At 40.9% G+C, this 19,751-nt stretch overlaps 1 protein-coding gene and 1 long non-coding RNA gene across 5 annotated transcripts in view; one reads left to right on the top strand and one right to left on the bottom strand.

Moving 5' to 3' along the window:
- gcgra (glucagon receptor a) overlaps positions 1-19,751 on the top strand; it is a 118,625-nt gene that overhangs the window by 35,210 nt on the left and 63,664 nt on the right. The window contains exons 1-2 of one of the 4 annotated variants that reach the window (XM_051716476.1): positions 17,353-17,419; positions 17,954-18,048. The exons of 2 other annotated variants lie outside the window; for them this stretch is intronic. The gene's annotated coding sequence lies outside the window, so the exon portion shown is untranslated. Of the gene's footprint in view, positions 1-17,352; positions 17,420-17,953; positions 18,049-19,751 lie in introns of those variants that run through there. One more of the 4 variants, XM_051716474.1, reaches the window with a different exon arrangement.
- Positions 3,955-17,068, bottom strand: LOC127451661 (uncharacterized). The gene is made up of 2 exons (XR_007899124.1): positions 16,935-17,068; positions 3,955-5,336 (listed from the first exon to the last, which is right to left on the bottom strand). It is a non-coding gene; the product is annotated as an uncharacterized LOC127451661 (long non-coding RNA).

Below are 19,751 nucleotides of genomic sequence, written 5' to 3'. Positions count from 1 at the left end.
GTGATTTCCCAAAAGAGTGTAAACATTGTGGCATCCCAACAAGCCCGACACATTGGTTCAACCAATGGTGTATGTTTGGGAAAGTCGGGAAACCCACTTGAAAACAATCATTATCTTTGCAATTCCGTTTGGTGATGTTAGTGTTGCAGAAATTACAATATACTTAAATTCAACTTTAAACATTTGCATATTACTAAAAATTACAGGGGTAAGCAAGTTTGAATCAAAAGAGAAAGACAAGGTTTTTGTTGTGAGCTCTGCCACACTTAGTAAAACAAGTACAAAGTGCTTCACAAAACACAAAATCAAAACACAAACACACAAAAATCATAAAGTAGTAAAAGCAAGTTTATAAAAATGAGTTTTTAAATGAGAAATAAAAACAGTCACAGATTCAGCAGATATAATATCCCAGGCAGGCTGTTCCATAATTGTAGGGCCTTCACTACAAAAGCTCTATCACCTTTAGTTTTGTATCTGGATTCTGGAACAGCCAACAGTTCATGACAAGAAGATCTAAGAGGTCTAACTGTTTCATAAGGTCTTAAAGGTTCTGATAAATAATCTGGCGCCAACCCATGTAATGACTTATATGTACTCAGGGGCATCGGACCGCGGGTAATGATGGACCTGAGTAACGGGCCCTCACTGGAGGGGTGCCTACAGAAAGGCTTCATTGATAATCAGTTATATTATCATTTGTTTATATATATATATATATAAGCAATAAAATGCTGTTGGTTGGAATAAAACGTTGCAAGACACTGTTTTCCACCTGTAAAAATGGGAAGTTCCCCTATAATCTGCCTTGTCTCCTCCCATGTTATCCTCCTAACCCTAAATCGAATCTGAAAATCTGTAACAATACCCTAATTTAAAGTAATTTGGACCCTGTGTAAATATCAGTTAGCAAGTTAAGACTTAATAAAACTACTGAGAGCTGAAATGTCTCGGGATAGACAGAACAACCTGGCACTCTTCTCATTTCCGAAATGTTATGGTGACTTATTACATGTCAAATTAATTTTGTTTGTAGGCTTTGTTTTTTTGTTTGTTTTTTTTATGTATTGCTTGATTCAAATAATATTTGCATTTGAAAATAAAAAGTTATGAATTACCACTGTTAAATATCGATCTAAAATGTTTATACTAGATATTATCCCCACCACAAACCCAAATTGGTCAGGGAGTCCAAAAACAGTTCTGGCGAAAGAACGCATCCATGACAGAGGCAGCAGCTAAATGAGAGAATTGCTTCTCACTGTCAGAGTTGTAAGACACTGCACCTTTTAAAAGCGGCTAGATACATGGCAGCAGTCAAAGAGTCTGTGTAGTTCATGTTTATATACAAAATAATAAAAAATAGTCCAGATGGGTCCCTTCGGTGTTATGCTAGTAATAGTTAGCCATGGAAGGCCTGAGGCCTGTACCATGAAGGTAGCTGAGCGAACTCAGGGTTTCAGGATTAGTTTCAGGTGGACAAATTCAAACCAATCAAATCAGGCTTAATTGGTACCATGATGCAGCTCATCAACTTTCTCTGTCAACTCAGGCTTCGATCCTGACTTTAACATTAGGTTACGCGCTCGTGCACATTAATGAGTGATGTTTGTAGTCCACAACCAATTGTGTGAGAGAACGCGATTCACTTCTCACGAGAGACTCCTCAGGATTGACCTCTCTGCTGAAAGTTGATGAAAATAAGGATTTCAATTCATTTAAACTGCATTTTTATAAAAATATAACAAAGTTAAAATGCATTTACACTGCTCAGTAGTTCAGCATGAAATCATGAAGACTTAAAAGACATGATTTACACAGTACAAGGGATAACTGTAAAATTATGAAGCAATTAAAGACATTTACACAACAAGAAGAAACAGCGTCTGCTACGAGAGCTCAAGAGGACTGCTGCAAACAAATTTTTAATGTGATAAAAAAATATAAAACAGCTGGTATATCAATGCGTAAGTGAATTCATATAGACCCACAACAAGAACACAGGCTTATTCATTTTAAAAGCTTACATTTATTTAAAATATAAAAGCTTTTATATTTATTTGAATTGAAAACTTTATAAATCATTCAAAACTATTACAAAAAAATATGCTACTATTGATTACAAAACGAATAGAGACTATAAAGATTAATATTAGTTTATTAAATAAGTTTATTTTCCTTTTTCAAAATCTACCAGTTAGTACATCAAAAAGTGTTTTTAGACAATGGAATAAACTACTTTGTAAAACCTAGAATTAGTCTTAAAGCCTACATTCTGTAAACAAGTTTACATATTTTTCGGTGTAAAATTAAATCCAAGATGGAGAATTTGTCATTATAAATATACTTATAAACCACGCGCTTATGTGTGTGAGAGAGAGTGAGAGAACAGAATATCTGCGAATACCCTTTATCAATACTATTTTATCAATAGTATTGATAAAAACTTAAATAATAGAAGACTGTCTATTTTACCCAAAATGTGTGTGTGCTGTGTACTGTATATTTATGCTCGTTAGATGATCATGTCGTTCCTCTTGTGTCACCTGTAATGCAGTTATTTGAATGACACGTGAAGTTTACGCTTATGTAGAGCATTCCAAATCACTCACTTATGAAGCTTCATTTCAGTAAAGATGCTGCCATAGAAGACTGCTGCCTATTTAAGCAGGAGACAGTGACAAAAAGCACCATGAAAGCAGTCCATAGAACTGAAGTGCTACATTTCCAGTCCTCTGAAGCCATTTAATAGCTTTGTGTGAGGAAACGGCCAAAATGTAAGTCGTTACTTACTAAAAATATTCCCAAATATTTCACGGTTGTATATATTCAAAAATGCTGCATGAAGATGCTTGGTTGCTTGGCAGGCAATGGCTGCTTGCACAAATGAAAATCTTTTCTTTCACATACAGTACAAACCAAAATTCTTGCAACGTGCCCTTGAAACCAATCAAGAAACTATAGGAACATGACTGTTTTTACACCATTTATGACAGCACAAGGCATGTTTTGGTTTCTCACCCACATCATCTCATTTGCGCAGATATTCTGTTCTCTCACTCTCTCTCACACACATAAGCGCGTGGAGGAAGAGAGAGAGTGAAACCACACATATACAGTAAAGATGAAAGCACTATTTTTTTTAAATGATTTTCTTTCTTGTGAGTATTAGCAGTATTGTCTGTAAAAATGATGGACATCATTTGGAATGAGCCGTCAATGTTTTTTAAATGCGTAAAATAGCAGAACATTTACATAAGTCATTTTCACAAAATAAACATTGACCCGCCGAGTAATTGACTGCTCAACTACTTTTGCAGGTGGTTACTTGACTAGTAAAAATGAGTATTTGTGCAAGACCTAGTTTGAATATGTGGAAGTGCAAAATAAATTTGAGAGCTGTGGTGTAGGGGAAGATTTTCAGAGAATAACAACCTAAATTTCATACCATACCTCAAACATAGAAATCGTATTGCATCAGAAGACTGGGAATAAAGCACACAAGTCGTATAGACTATTTCTATGGGGCTTTTTTGTCCTTTTGGGAACATAAAAGTCTGTGGTCACTATATGACTTCAGTGCATGGACAAGAGCTGGGTGAATATTCTGCTAAACATCTCTTTTTGTGTTCCACAGAAGAAAGTATGTCTGAAAGGTTTGGAACTACATGAGGATGAGTACTTAAATAATAACAGAATTTAATTTGTGGGTGAACTAACGTTTTAAAGCATGGCAGAATTCATCTTTCATTCATACATGCTATATTTAGGACTCTACTACAGTGGACAACTGATTCTTTTTTTTTATCTGCATCCTGATAAATAATTAACTCAACTAGGACTAGTTCTTATCGTGAGTGGCATTGACAAGGAGAAACAGGCTGCTAATACTCATGCTGTAACATGTTGTCAGCACTCATGCTAGATGTTTTTCTCAGTAGATCAGCCAAGGCACGAGAGATAAGTGAATTTATTATCAGATAATTGGTGACAAAATCAAGCCTGCCTCTACAAAGGCAAATCAAGCATTTCAATCACTGAGATGCTGCATGCCAATACACATTCGTTGAATATGCACATTTTAATGCACATAAACATGTATAATATCTGGAGAGAGCTAACCATTAGCATTCCCATTCACCACAATGGCAGTTGCTTGGCCGGCACAGGACCACCGTGAAGTATGTGATTTGAAATGATTGCTTAAAAACTTTGCTCGTGGGCACTCATTCTCCAAATACAGATAAGAACTGGATGCAGAGAAAACAAACTCAAAAAGTCATCCTCAATTTCCCTCTCTTGTCTTGAAGTTCTACACCTCGATAAAGATGAATCAGTATGCTGCACTTTCCTCCGACTATGGAAAGATCTTTCAGGAATTTGACAGGGGCTGTGTAACTGTTCGCTGAATCCAGCCTTGCACGCTCTGAATGTTGAGTGTAACTGAGTGCTCCTCTGCCCGACTTTACCAGGTTTATTGTTGAGAGTCTGTGGAGTACCTTTTTGAACTTAATAGTAAATTTCCTCTGGAGTGTCAGCTCATTCTGTGGATAATATTATTTCTGGATTGTGCATTTAAATTCACAGTTTTGACCAAGTGTGTGGTCGCACTACTTTTTCTCTGTCTGATTTAGAACAGGCGGAGCTGTATATCTAATGGCCCTTAGATAAAATTAACTGTTATTTTTTATTCTTCCAGTTGTTACGTCCCGTTCCCCTTTTGTCTAGGGTTTGAGGAAAAGGGTAACAAAAGAACACGAAAAACATTCAGGAGACTTTATCTCCTGTCCCAGAATGATTACATAACATACCAGTTCTCAAAACAAAGATATTATTTAATGGTTTTAAATACAAAGTAAGATGGCTTCAGGAGGGGACCAGGCCAAAATAATAAGGTATTCTAGCTAGTTAGGAGTGGAACTGCCTTACCTTTAATAAAATAAATTAAACAATAAACAGAAATCTACCCTCACTCCCTAACTAGCCAAAAACAGGAGAAAAAGTTGGTCAATAAGCACAAAATGGCATCCTCCTCTCTACAATTTTCTATATAAACAAAGTGTTCCAAAATTATAAATAAAGTCAAGCAATTTAGTATTTTCTTCAGTCTTAGCACACAGCACAAGATGATAGAAAAATCATCTGCTCACAAAGAGGTTCAAACACAACAGTTTCTGGGGCAGGAGACTCAAAGGTCCCTAACAACACGCACATGGAGAGTAGACGACAAGTCTCAAAGTCTCTCTCTTTTCCACAAAAGGAACTCTGCCTTATATAGCTCAGCTCGGCTGCATCTCCAATCAGGGTGTCATTGCTTGCAGCTGCTGCTTCAGCTCCTTCATTAAAGAGAGAAATAAAACACACAGAACACACGCCCCCAGCAGGCATATAACAGCATTACAACAACAATAACTTGTCAACGTTAAAATACGTCTCAAGGATGTAACACAGTTATAATTTGCGCTGCAAATAAATCTATGTCAGCTGTAACTACTCAATGCTGGCAAGTGACCATGGTATAAGTGGGATATTCCATGGATAGGTGTGTGTTAAACGATTTTAAAAGCACTTCGCGTCGGGTGGTTCTTCGCTTCCACGTCGTGCATTTAAAATCATTTAATGCACACCTATCCGTGGATTATCCCTTAAATACATATATAATAAAAGGAGTTAAGCATTGATAAGACAATACAAAAAGTGGCTTTAGCATCCAGTGAATTGTTTATTTGCATATTATTGCACATAAGCCAATCATCGGCCTACAATTCACAGCAATCCATTTTGCAATTGAATTTGTCAACCGCTCTGAAATTTATTATGAGGGCTTATCTAAGGATGCCTCAGTGTGCACCTGTGTCAGACGGATACTTTCGGAGCGTCTCACTTCGGTTGTGTTGCATCATAAACATAACATTTTTAGGTCGCTGTGTCAAGTTAAATGTAGTTTAGTTCTTGGTCATGTTCTCGCAATGAGTACATGACCCATCCACGAACGCTGTCTCCGCGTGGGTAGCGCCCAGACACGAAAGACAGCGATCGTGACCGTCAGAAGGCGATAGATAATGACCGCAACCAGGAATAACACACAAACGGAAGGGTATCTTTAAAAAGACGTTCTGTGTGTGCCACTCTTTTAGAGAAATATATTCTTTTTTTGTAGAATATACTCTTTTATTTCTGCCGAAGCGCCCAGGGGCGTTCTCTGCAGTGCACCAGTGTAGAGGGGAGAAGCCACTGAAATGCGCCGTCAGATCCAGCAGAATTCAGCTCAGTGAGCATCGACCGTTCGGCACCAAAGATAAAATCTGAATGAGTGGTTGCATACCAGCTCCTTGCAAATACCACTCGCCAATTTCCATTGGCCTTTATTCAAAGACCAGAGGTGTTTCGGGCTCCCAAGAGTGACCCCTAGTGTCACTACATCGACACAACATCGAGTGAGTGACAGATAGGGAACTCTTGTTTTCCTTCTTTATGCATTTCAGGACAGATGTGCTGTCAGTACAAAAACAAGATCTTTTCAACTGAAGCTGAAGTTCTCTTCATAGCATTCTATCGATGTGAACAGCTAGGGCGGCAGCAGTAAGTTCTAAATGAGGAATAGTGACTGGTTTAAGGGGTGCCACTCTGGCTTTGCCAAGTAGAAAGGAGACATGAACAGCGTTATGACTATCCTGTAACATAAGGTAGATCATAGAGCCATATCCACTTCCACTGGCATCTGAAAAATGGTGTTGTTGGGCATGAACAGGTTGTCCAGGATCGTATGGCTTTAAGCATCTGTCAACTGTGAAAGCGTTCAACTGGTCCAGGTCAGTAACCATTCAATCCACTGTCGCTCAAGAACTAGAAGAATCTCATCATTCCAGTTGTAGCTCGTCCTGCATAACTCTTGAAAAATGAGCTTGACTAGAAGTGTCAGTGGTGAAAGATATCCAAAGGATCATAATCTGAGCTGATCATTTACAAAATCCCACATCTGGTAGGCATTCGGTCTTTACAGGCAGTCTTTTTTTATTATTAAAATGTTTTATTGATTCCCTTCAACAAATTAAATAAACATAACAGAAAATACGGAATCAAATTATCTAAAATTAAACCCTTCCCCCCGAACATTCCCCAAAACACAAACGCATCCCAGTGGTCATAATTATTTAGAATAATAAAAAAAAAAAAAAAACATAAAAAGTATACTTAAAAAAAAAACAATAAGAATGCACACACACATTTAAAACTACAAATCCCTCTCCACTGCCCCTCCCCGAGAACTCTCCAAAAAGGCCAAATATCTACCCCACTTCCTATTAAACAAATCCAAGTTTCCCAGCCTTCTACTTGTCACCTCCTCGAATGCCACCACCCCACCCATCTCTGTGCACCACTCCTGAAATGAGGGTGCTCCAGCCGACTTACATCCCCTAAGAATGATCCATCTGCCGATCATAACTCCGACTAGGACCCAACTTTTTATGTATCTGTCCCCTTTATTAATGACTGCTCCATCACCTAAAATACAGAGTCTGGGGCAAAATGAAAGTTGAGTGTTCAATATGTCACACATAAAACTCTGAACCCTCAACCTAAATTCTTGGATCTTAACACACCACCAAAAACATGGGTTGTGTCTCCATCTTCTGATTGACATCGCAAGCAGGTGGGTGTCTTTTAGACCAAGCCTGTACGATCTAGAGCGAGTCCAATAGATTAGATGTAAAATCTTACATCTCCAGATGTAGACTTGATGTTTTTAGAATCCTTGCCCACACTCCCTCCTCCAATACCAAGTTTAAATCTTTCTCCCATAATCTCATGAAAGAAGTTGAAGCTCCGTCCCCCAGACTCTGAAATAACAGGAAGTAATACTCTGATGCCTCATGACCTTTTCCAAAAGCAGTAATCACCACTCCCAGAGTATCTGCTGCTTTAGTGTATGCTACTTCCAAAAATAGTACAGAGCAGGTGGCACAGCTGTAAAAGCCTAAAGAATTGAGACTTGGGAATCCCAAAATGTTGAACCATATTTTCAAAGGATCTCAACACTCCACTCTCATATAGGTCACCGAGTATATTAACCTCCCTCACAATCCACTCTGATCAGCAGAAAGGGGACTTATTAATACATAATTTTGGGTTCAGCCATATGCTCGAGGCAACATTTAAATAAATGTCTGAATTAAACACTCTGGACACCTTTGTCCATACCAAGTGCAAATGCGAGATAACGGGGTGTAACTTAACTTCTCTGGTTAGTTTGATAGAAAAGCTTTGCAATGGCGAAATAGGAGAAGAACTTCCTGTTCAATATAAAACCAGGGAGTGGCTCTCTCAGCTGGAAGCGACCAATGAGCCAAATGTCTGAGACCAAATGAAAAATCTAAAAAGATAAAACAAAATCTTGGGTAGGCCTAGCCCACCTTTGTCAATCAGCCTATGTAACTTACTGAAATGTAACCTGGGACGTTTACAATTCCAAATGAAGGACTTCGCTATGCTATCAAATTGCTTGAAATAAGGGAAGGGGACATCTATAAGGAAAGATTGTAGCAGGTTGTTGAATTTTGGAATACAATTAATTTTAATAACATTAACCTTCCCAATCATAGATAAATGTAATGAAGCCCATCTACCCGCATCGCTTGAAAAACATTTTATTAAAGGGTCAAATTAACTAAATCACACAAATTTTCTGGAAATATAATACCCAAATACATAATGCCCTGTTTGGGCCACTGGAAGGTGCCCGGCTGAAAAGCCGTTACCGGGCAGTACGCTGTCAGAGCTAAAGCTTAGGATTTAGACCAATGAATAATGAATAATTCTGTGGAGGCAAGGCATAGATCTAGTAGGGTCGGAGACAAATAATAAAATATCATCTGCATAAAGCAAAAGCTTATGCGCCACGCCTCCCGTCACCACCCATGGAAAATCATCCTCCTTTCTTATCGCGGCTGCTAATGGTTCCAGGGCAAAACAGAACAATAAGGGGGAAAGAGGGCAACCCTGCCGGGTGCCCCTATCAAGAGTAAAATAATCAGAAATTAATCCATTCGTTTGAACTGTCGCTACTATAACTGCCGGTGTCTATAAAGTAACTTAATCCACCCAATAAAAGTATTCCCGAACCTGTACATTTCCAAAATCTTAAAAAGATAATCCCATTCTAACATATCAAACGCCTTTTCGGCGTCAAGTGAGATGGCAGCGACAGGGGTCTGATCGTTCGCCACTGCCCACATGACATTAAAGAAATGCCTAGTGTTATCAGAAGAGTTACGGCCCCAAATAAACCCCCCCTCATCTATATGTATAAGAGATGTCATAGCTTTACTTAATCGGTTAGCCAAAATTTTGGACAATATTTTAACGTCTAGCTGGATCAGGGAAATTGGATGGTAACTCTTACACTCACTTGAATCTTTGTCCTTTTTAAGAATCAGACTGATCCGGGCTTGCAACATGTTTGGCGGTAGCTTTCCATTCTTTAATGATTCTGTATAAACTTCTAGCAAAAGTGGAGTCAGTTCTATAGCATAAGATCTAAAAAACTCAGTGGCAAAGCCATCTGGCCTCGGAGCCTTGCCTGTAGGCAAGGCCTTAATTACCTCGCCAAGCTCCTCCAAGGTTATCTCAGAATCAAGAGAATTCCTTTGCTCAGTCATCAGTTTAGGAAGTTCTAATGGTTTCACAAAGTTTCTAATATCCTCATCAGTAGACGAAGACATGGAACTATAGAGATCAAGATAGAATTCTTTAAAAGCATTATTATTATCAATGACTGAGGTAAATATTTTACCACCAGCAGATTTCACTGAGGGAATGGTAGAAAAAGACTCTCTCTGTTTTATATATCTAGCCAGAAGCTTCCCTGCTTTGTCCCCCGATTCGAAGTATGACTGTCTTGCCCTGAATAGCCAGAACCCCACCTTCCGCAACAAAATAGAATTATATCTGTATTTCAATCGGGACAATACACTGAGGCCATTAGACAACATTCAGAGCTTCAGCTCTGCCTCGGCACTTTCAATATTCCCTTCCATTTCCACGAGTTCTTGTGCTTTGGATTTTTTGGTGAATGAGGCATACTGTATGATCCAACCCCTAAGAACTGCCTTAAGTGCCTTCCAAGCCATGCCCACAGAGGATACAGAGGATCAGTTGGTCTCCATATAGACATTGAGTTCAGTCTTTAGCATTTGTTGGAATTCAGAATTTTGCAAAAGGGATACATTAAAGCGCTAACTATATGATTTATTTTTCTCCGTATGTGGCAACACCTCTAAACACACCAGGGCGTGATCTGAGAATAAAATGTTTCCAATTGATCAATCAACAACAGATGAAATGAGGGATCCTGTGAAGTGTCAATATTGCTCTAGGGGGCTTGTACACTTTTGCTTCACTATGATCAAGGACTGAGTCCATCAAAAGATTAGTCTCTTCACAATATTATATCATGAGGGGTGCCAGTGGTTTGCAACATCCCTTCAAGATCTATAAAAAAGCCCTGATCACCAACGTTAGGTGCATAAATATTAGCCAAAATAAGACTATGTCCCTGAATTTCAGCTAAAACAATAATGACTCTTCCTAATTTATCTTTACACTGTTTGAGACATTTGAATTGTTGATGTTTATTTATCAGCATAATGACTCCCCTGCTCTTACTCGAGCTAGCACTATAAAAAAAATGCCCACCCCATATCTTTCCAAATTTTTCAGCTTCCTGTGGAGAAAGGTGCATTTCTTGAAGAAACACTATATCATATTTCTTACACTTAAGAAGATAAATAACCTTCCTTCTTTTTATAGGGTGCCCCAACCCATTCACATTCCACGTGGAGAGAGACAATCCACTCATATTAAAATTTGACATTTTGACATATAAGAAAAAATAGGTTGTGTGTCAAAAACAAAATTATAAAGACCACATTCCAACATTGGTGCAACCATCAAAACCTGAACTTTCCCCAGAGCAAAACAAACAGAAATAAGAAAAACGCATGCATTAACCCCACGCACGACAGCAGCAACTGGCATCCATCCCTCCAAACTCAAACAGTCCATGCACGCCTACGAGAGCCCCCACGACAACCTTGACAGTCGAATTGCTCAAGTCCGGTGTTTCTATACAAATTTTGTGAGACAGAATTACACAGCAAAAGATAATCTATAAAACAAACTCCAGCCAATAGGCAGAATAAACACAAAGAGCGTGTAGATTCGTCTAACTGTCCTGAAGGTGTTTTACTCTACAAAATAAGCTCCAGCTGCTAGGCGGAACCAGCATGAAAAAAGCACACAAATTCTTCAAACAGTCAAGCAAATGTACAGTGAGCTGGTCCACTCAGCTGCAACATGAGTACAAGCAAATTACTTAATCACTCCAATGTCTTTGTAAGAAATACTCCGTAAAACAAACTCCAGACAATAGGAGGAATAAGTACAAAGAGCGTATAGATTCATCCATAAAACTGTCCTGAAGGCTGCAAAGTGAGAACCACAAGATGACTTACTCCATTGACTTTATGAAGGACATCGCTTGTTTTACGGCCCTCCTTAGCATCCATTCTCAATTTGGCCAGGAATATGTAAAAGTGCAAAAGCGACCTTCCGTTGATGTAAAAGTTTCTTGCATTCCTTGAATCGATCACATTTCTCTCTTGTTGAATTCGCAAAGTCTGGGATCAAGAAAATGCTATGGTTTTTCCAAGAAAGCCTTCCTTTACTTCTTGCCTCGCGTAACACAAGATCTTTATTGGATGATCTCAGAAATTTGCCCAGAATTGATCAGGGCCTGTCTCCCTCCACAGCTCGCCAATCAGGAACCCTGTGAGCGTGCTAGATTTCCAGCTTATGGCCTGCTATGTCGAGCAGATTCAGAAGGAGCCCATCTAGGAATTTCATCATATCCTTTCCATCTTTAGCCTCAGGAATTCTGAAGAAACGGACGTTATTCCACCGGCTACGGTTCTCCATGTTCTCCAACTTCTCCCAGACATGCTCCAAATCCACATTGGTCACTAGCGGATTAGCAGATAACTCCCTCTCCGATGACTCCAGATAATCGATCCGTTTCTCGACATCCCCCACTCTTGTAACCACCTCAGTGAACTTCGCCTCAGTGGCAGTGACCTATCGACCTATCACAGCAAGATCCTCCAAGTCAGCAAGACTTTTGTCAGCATTGCTGACATGTTCAGCATCTCTCGCCGCATTTTCAAAGGATCCTCTTCAAACAATGGAATTTCATGTGCTGAAAGGTGGTGAGCCTTTTGTTGTTGTATTAGCAACTATTAGCAACTGTTATTTCTTGTTGCCTTTGAAGCACATTTAGTGTTGAGTCAGAGTTATCCCCAGCATTTAATAAAACCTGATCTCCTGTGTCAGGTCCTCTAGATCGTACATTAAGTCTGCATTTTCTCTGCGCAATTGATAACCATTTTGAGCATCTTGCTCTGAACCATGTGATGTTTTATGTTCCAGAGGTATGCTTTTGTGGCTTTGCAGTGTAGCCCTTGATGGTTTATTTATATCTGGATCGAAAAATGAAGTTGTTAATTTTGTGTTTTCCCCTTTGTTAATATAGGATTCCATTCCATCTGATATCATGCTCTCAGTTGTTTGCTGTTCAAACGTCCTGAGAACAGATAACTTTGCAGTAGAGGCTGCTATTTCAGCATTAAGATCCATTTGCTGCTTTCGTTTCCTTAATATTTCCACTTGTTCCTCAATATAATGTTTTTCCTTTAAAGACTCAGCACGAGTTACAAGAGCAGTTCTTTCCACCTCTGCTTGAATGTACAGAATGTACATGAAGTTGCACAGATGACTTAGATCTACTAGAGCCTGACCTACTGTGTCGGCTACCTTTGTGGCTTGAAGTATGACAGCACACTTGCATTTCAGTGTTGGAAATACTATAATTGGGGTTATTTTCACTGTCAGCATGATCATTTACGTCCCAATCTTGTTCCAGCCACGTATTGACAAGAGCGGAAAACTCCATAATCCACAGCATTTTTGCTTTGAACCATGTTTCATGTTCCCTATCTGTCACTCACTCGACGTTGTGTCGATGTAGTGACACTAGGGGTCACTCTTGGGAGCCCGAGACACCTCTGGTCTTTGATAAAAGGCCAATGAAAATTGGCGAGTGGTATTTGCATACCACTCCCCACGGACAGACGGGTATAAAAGGAGCTGGTATGCAACCACTCATTCAGATTTTCTCTTTTCTCGGAGCTGAACGGTCGATGTTTACTGAGCTGAATGTTCATTCACCTCTGCTGGATCTGACGGCGCATTTCAACGGCTTCTCCCTCCTCTGCACTGGTGCACTGCAGAGAACGCCCCTGGGTGCTTCGGCAGAAATAAGAGAGTATATTTTTCTAAAAGTGTATATTTCTCTAAAAGAGCGGCACACACGGAACGTCTTTTTAAAGACGCGTCTTTTTAAAGATGGCTTTCCATTTGTGTGTTATTCCTGGTTGTGGTCGTTATCTCTCAACTTCTGACAGTCATGATCGCTGTCTTTCGTGTCTGGGCGCGACCCACATGGAGACAGCGTTCGTGAATGGATCATGTACTCATTGCGAGAACATGACCATGACAACGTTGCGGTCGCGGCTCCCTCCCCTGAACCCTCAAGGCTCGATGATTGGTTCCTGGGCTCGCGGCGCCGCTCACAGCCACGCCCTGCTCCAGTTTCTTTCTACCCGGAAGTGCACGAGGAGCTGACAAGGTCGTGGGAGGCACCTTTTACTGCCCGGTCTCGATCTTTCAGCTCCCCCGCCCTCACTACCCTCGATGGTGGGGTGGCCAGAGGCTATTCGGTGATTCCCCCAGTGGATAAGGCGCTCGCGGTGCACCTATGCCCGCGGAGCGCCGTCACCTGGCTCGGGCGCCCAACGCTCCCGTCCAAGGCCTGTAGGTTTACGTCGTCCCTGATGGCCAAAGCCTACAGTGCCGCTGGACAAGCCGCATCCGCCCTGCACACCATGGCTCTCCTGCAAGTCCACCAAGCCAAGGCGCTAAAGGAACTGCACGAGGGTAGTTCCGCCCCAGATTTGATGCAGGAGCTGTTCTCGGCGACCGACCTCGCTCTCCGGGCGACGAAGGTCACAGCGCAGTCTCTCGGGTGGGCAATGTCCACCTTGGTGGTCCAGGAGCGCCATCTTTGGCTCAACCTGGTCGAGATGCGAGAGGCCAACAAGGCACGGTTCCTTGCTGCCCCCATTTCCCGGGTTGGCCTATTCGGCGACACCGTCGAAGACTTTGCCCAGCAGTTCTCGACGGTGAAGCAGCAGACTGAGGCTATCCGGCACATCCTGCCCCGGCACGGCTCAAGATCCCACACCCCACCTGCTCGTCGCCAAGGGCATCCCCCTGCAGTGACTGTACCGGCTCCGCCGCAGCCCGCCCCTTCGGCCCGGCCCCGGCGTGGAGCCCACCGCAGGAAGCGGACACCACCCGTCTCACGGCCGGCCGCCAAGAACCCATGAAAAGCTTCGAAGAGCCCCTGAGATGAGTGACCCAGGGATGACGAAACCCACTGCCTTTGAGCTGGTAAGCAGACCACTCCATCCTCCGGTGGAGGGCCGGGAGGAGAATCTTTTGTTGCCTTTTCATTTAATTTTGCCGCATGCCCAAGTGGCTGTGGTACCCAACAGTTCAGCAGAAGAGCGGTTTCCTCATTCCCTGTGTCACATACCCGGTATGCACGGCCGTCATCACGACCACCGTCCACCATTCCATTTTGGCAGGTTTGGCGCTCCAGCAGTGGTCTCCCCTCCCGTGCGCGCCCAGCTGTGGCACAAATCCGCCCCCGATGTGACAGTCTCCACGGGTCACGAGGACAGGCCTCTTCCTCCCCCGTCCCAGGCTGTTCCAGGGGTGGTCACAAGGAGCCAGTTAAGTGTTTTGATGTCCCTGAAATCAGCACGGCCACAACATGGCGTGGCACCTCAGGCTCCGCCCCGCCGGTACGTCCAATAAGATTGTCCCCTTGGTCCCCCTCGCCCGGAACTTGGACGCATGGCTTGCGCTCCTGGGCTTTGACCAGTGGCGCCTCTCTAACAGACATTTGCAGAGCAGCGGGCTGGGCAACACCCAACACCTTTGCGAGGTTCTACAATCTCCAGGTGGAACCGGTTTGATCGCGTGTAGTGGCACGCACAAGCAGGTAAGTCCGGGACAGCTGGCCGGGTGTATCACTTGCGCATAGCGCCTTTCACCTCCCCTGAGCTGAAGACGTGCGCTGTTTACTCCCAGTAGTGTTCACAAACTGTGTTCCCTGGATGATTTCCTCCGAGCCCTGTGGCATAAGAGTTTGCGGAGAAACTCGCTGCCGGCTCAGTACACGTGCTAACTAAGCTCTGTAGGTAACGCGTAGGTAACCCCATGCGACGTATATCTTCCACTAATTCATTTTCCTGTTGGTAAACTGCGTCTTCCTTGGGCAGAGGCCCCTCTGCCCCAGTCACCATGCTCATAGAAACTCCTCCCCTGCAGGGTAGGACCTACCATGGGACTTCTCCACATGACATACTTCCGAAAAAGCTCGGCAAGACCATGTGACGTATTTCCACTCAAAATACAAACCCCTTTGGGTGGGGTGTGGTCTCCGTGGTGTCTTCCCCTTGGGAGTGACACCCAAACGACTAGACCTGGTGGCCCCAGTCGGTTAATTCCTTTTTTTTGGGGAGAAGAAAATAAAAGCAGGATAAGAGGCCACGACTGGGCTAGCCTGTCTCTATCTTTTGGGCAGTCGACTTGTCCCCAAAGGGCCGTTCGAAACTCATAACAGTGTTGGGGGAGGTTACGTGTCGGCCTGGTGCGTTGGCTACGAGGCATACAGTGGTCTGCCTGTCACACACTGCCAGTTCACGTAACACAGTTCAGCCAGTTGCGGCATTTCGTATCGGGACCTCTAGTGTCACTACATCGACACAACATCGAGTGAGTGACAGATAGGGAACGTCCTGGTTACTTGTGTAACCTCCATTACCTGATGGAGGGAACGAGACATTGTGTCCCTCCTGCCACAACGCTGAACTACCCGCTGAAATGGCCGGGACCTTGTCTCGGCTCCTCAGCACAAAACCTGAATGAGTGGATGCATACCAGCTCCTTTTATGCATGTCCTGGGGAGTGGTATGCAAATACCACTCGCCAATTTTCATTGGCCTTTTATCAAAGACCAGAGGTGTCTCGGGCTCCCAAGAGTGACCCCTAGTGTCACTACATCAACACAACGTCTCGTTCCCTCCATCAGGGAACGGAGGTTACGCAAGTAACCAGGACGTTTCCCTCTCTCTTCATCGTGCAATAAAACAATCAAAGACTTGTATGCTTCCCGTGACTCTTTGCAATGGATTTTGACATTTTCGAATGTGCTTTTAACCTCCTCAAATTCTCTGCTAACCATGAAATCATGAATTATCTTTTTAAGATCAGATGCTTTGTTAAACTTAGACTTTCTTTGTTTTTGTAACATATTGAGTTTTACCAATAACCCTTTTGCATAAGTTTAATCTCAGGTTTTCAAACAGACTGTTCAATTTTGTCATCACCCTCTGCATTTTGCGTTTGAACCTTGTCAGGCTCATTCAATTCAGAACCATGAATCTCACTTTCATCTGCCATTTTAAACCTGAACGAAATACTCACTGATTATTTTGTATCACATACATGAACGCCAACTTCATAAGCATTGTCAAATAATGTAAATATGAACATGATAGGCAATAGAAACACACTTTTCACCAATGAACTTGATAAGCAACAGAAACACTTTCTTTTTTTTTTTCTTTTTTTTTTTTAACTCTTGAAACAGTGTGCTCACTCTTTTTAATGGCCATGTAACTCAGGTTCCAGTTTAGTGCTCAAGTTTAATATTTTCTTAAGCTCAAGTCTAATTGTGGTGCTACTCATACCTCAATGTTCCAGAGCTTGTGCAGTTCGTGGCTGAAGAGGCCTTGGCGTCCTTTTGCACTGCTCCACAGCTTGTGCAGCTTTGATTAATTGAGCTGTCCTATATGGAGACAAAATGATGCCTTATATATTTCCAAAAAAATAAAGTATTGCAAAAGACAAAGCTGTGTTTAATTGCAAAAAACAATGTATGTTGTAAATGAAACCCAAGAGTTGAGATCCTTTTTTTAATCTGCAACAGACTTTTGGCATAATTCTTTTTTCTTTTGGCATAATACAAAGTTTCGCTTTGTGGGAAGTATTTTTTTTTTCTTGGCGATGCTCCTTTTAATGTTCGTGGTACCTCTTTCCCTTTGCACTTTGTTTTGAAATGGGGCGTGGCTTATTCACAAGGTCAAGGAGCATGTGCAGTTTACATGCAACATGATGCCCGCTAACTTCAAAACAAGTGGATGCGATCAGCAGAAAAATGTCACTGTGATTTAAGGTTTGTCTCATTTTCTCTAATTTCTAACCAAGAATAATATCACTTCATGTTAAAAGCTGAAAAAAGCTCATTTTTAGTGTGAAATTCCTAGTTACAGTGCTTTTGTGCTTCATGTAGCTTTTTAGCTAATATCACTGGCCTGTGTCATTTGCTGTTAGTCTGCTATTTTCACCATAATTAGGTTTTTAAAAACTCCTATTTACATATTGGGAAGTATGTGTTTGTCTTATTTTTAAATGTTATTAATAAAAAAATAAGGCATTAATGCAGAAGAACAGTGGTATAGCTATAGAAGTGCCTTTATGAAATATGAATAACAATTCCTGAAGAACATATACCATAAATTAATACTCTAAATTAGAGTTTGTGCAAGAATTGGGTTTCACATTTGTTAATTTATTTAATAAAACACATTATCTTTAGTATATTATATTTATATTTAGTATTATTTTGTTTGTTATGGCAGACCAGTCTTATATTACTCTCATCATGTTCAGTGATGGTTGACTTATTGGTTCTTGCTATCTTTTTCAGATGTTTCCCCTGTGAACTGCCCATCAACTTTGAGCACTTGACTCACCTGCTCTCAAACACTGTGGTCCCAGCTCCAACACAGGATACATTTTTAAGTGTGTAACATAATTCATCAGTAATTCTTCTCTGTGGTGGTTGTCAGACTTTTCAGTAATATTTCCATGTCTTCAAATGAAAGTGTTATAAAATTTGACAAAATTAGCAACATTGTCTTTTTTTGGCTACATTAAAAGGTTAGTGCACTCAAAAATGACAATTCTGTCATTGTTTACTCACCCTCATGTACTGGTGACTTTCTTCAGTGGAACATGATACATTTTGAAAATTGTCAGCGCTGTTTTTCCCCATACAATAAAAGTATATGGTGACTGAGGCTGCCAGTCTCTAGCATTCTGCCTAACATCTTTTGGGTTCCATGGAAGAGTGTCATATGTGTTTGAAAATACATGAGAGTAAGTAAATGACAGAATTAATGTTTCTGATTATCTAATCCCTTTAAAATCATAAATCTCTTATTCTGTGTTTTACCAAGGCATTTGAGGTTAGGTAAGTTTTTAAACAACACAAAAATGACTCAAAGCAAGTCTGTTTGCTAAAGTATTATTTATAAATTATTAAAAACATTTAGTATCTTGTAAAATAGTATAAATTGTTGTGCATGTTACTACAAAAGACAATCAATTTGGGTACACTTTACACACACTGGTATACAACATGACAGCTGGTGCTCTGGCATTTTGTGTGTGGTCGTGTCCGTTGTCAATAATCTAGTCAGTGCAAGAGCATTCTTGTCAAATAAAAATATTTACATTTATACATAAAATACACTCCTTTACTGAAAGGAAAATATTACACAAAGAAACAAGATTGTGGCCACGAAGCATTGTCATGCCTCACCAGTAGCACAAAAGCCCCACAACTGTTTTCATCATCTTGTGATAAGGAGCAGGGATCACCATTAAGTATACTCTAAATTCTTTGGTCTTCTTGTACCTCACAGCCATATACTTCCTCAGTAAATAACTGGAATACACATTGTTTACAGGGTTAATATACATAAGTATTCCTAATGAGTAACATCGGATTGGTCTACCACAAAAACATACGAAAGTGCTAAAGAAAACACAATAATGCTGTAAAATTATACTGCTGTTCTTCTGCATTAATGCCTTATTTTTTTTATTAAGAACATTTAAAAATAAAACATAAAGATTATGTTGTGTTATGGGTGACACTTTATTTTGATGGTCCCAAATAGATATTTAACTGCCTATAAGTGACTTATCAACTGGCTTGCTATAGCTAGTAAACAGTGTTTCAACAAACATTCAGTAGACTTTCAGTAGCCTGTGTATAGATCTTTATTAATGACCTTTTAATGAAGTGATGTTCTCGACAATAATGTAAGTAGGTCATTAATAGAGATGTATATACAGGCTAGTGAAAGTCTACTGAATGTTTGTTGAAACACTGTTTACTAGCTATAGCAAGCCAGTTGATATGTCACTTATAGTCAGTTAAATATCTATTTGGGACAATTAAAATAAAGTGTTACCGTGTTATGTTGCACTTAAAGTAACAGCTCCTTACACGGAATCATACGTTTTTATCAGACAGGTAACAGTAAGAACTGTAATCAATGCTTTAATGGCACAAACACATACTTCCCAATATGTAAAAATGAGTTTTTAAAAACCTAGTTAAGGTGAAAATAGCAGACTGTAACTTCAAACGACACAGGCCAGTGATATTAGCTAAAAAGCTACATGAAGCACAAAAGCACCGTAACCAGGACTTT

This window comes from Myxocyprinus asiaticus, chromosome 14 (assembly GCF_019703515.2).
Source record: "Myxocyprinus asiaticus isolate MX2 ecotype Aquarium Trade chromosome 14, UBuf_Myxa_2, whole genome shotgun sequence".
Taxonomy (NCBI): Eukaryota; Metazoa; Chordata; class Actinopteri; order Cypriniformes; family Catostomidae; genus Myxocyprinus; species Myxocyprinus asiaticus.
Note: the sequence above shows the minus strand (reverse complement) of the source record. Positions and strands in the feature narration are given on the sequence as shown.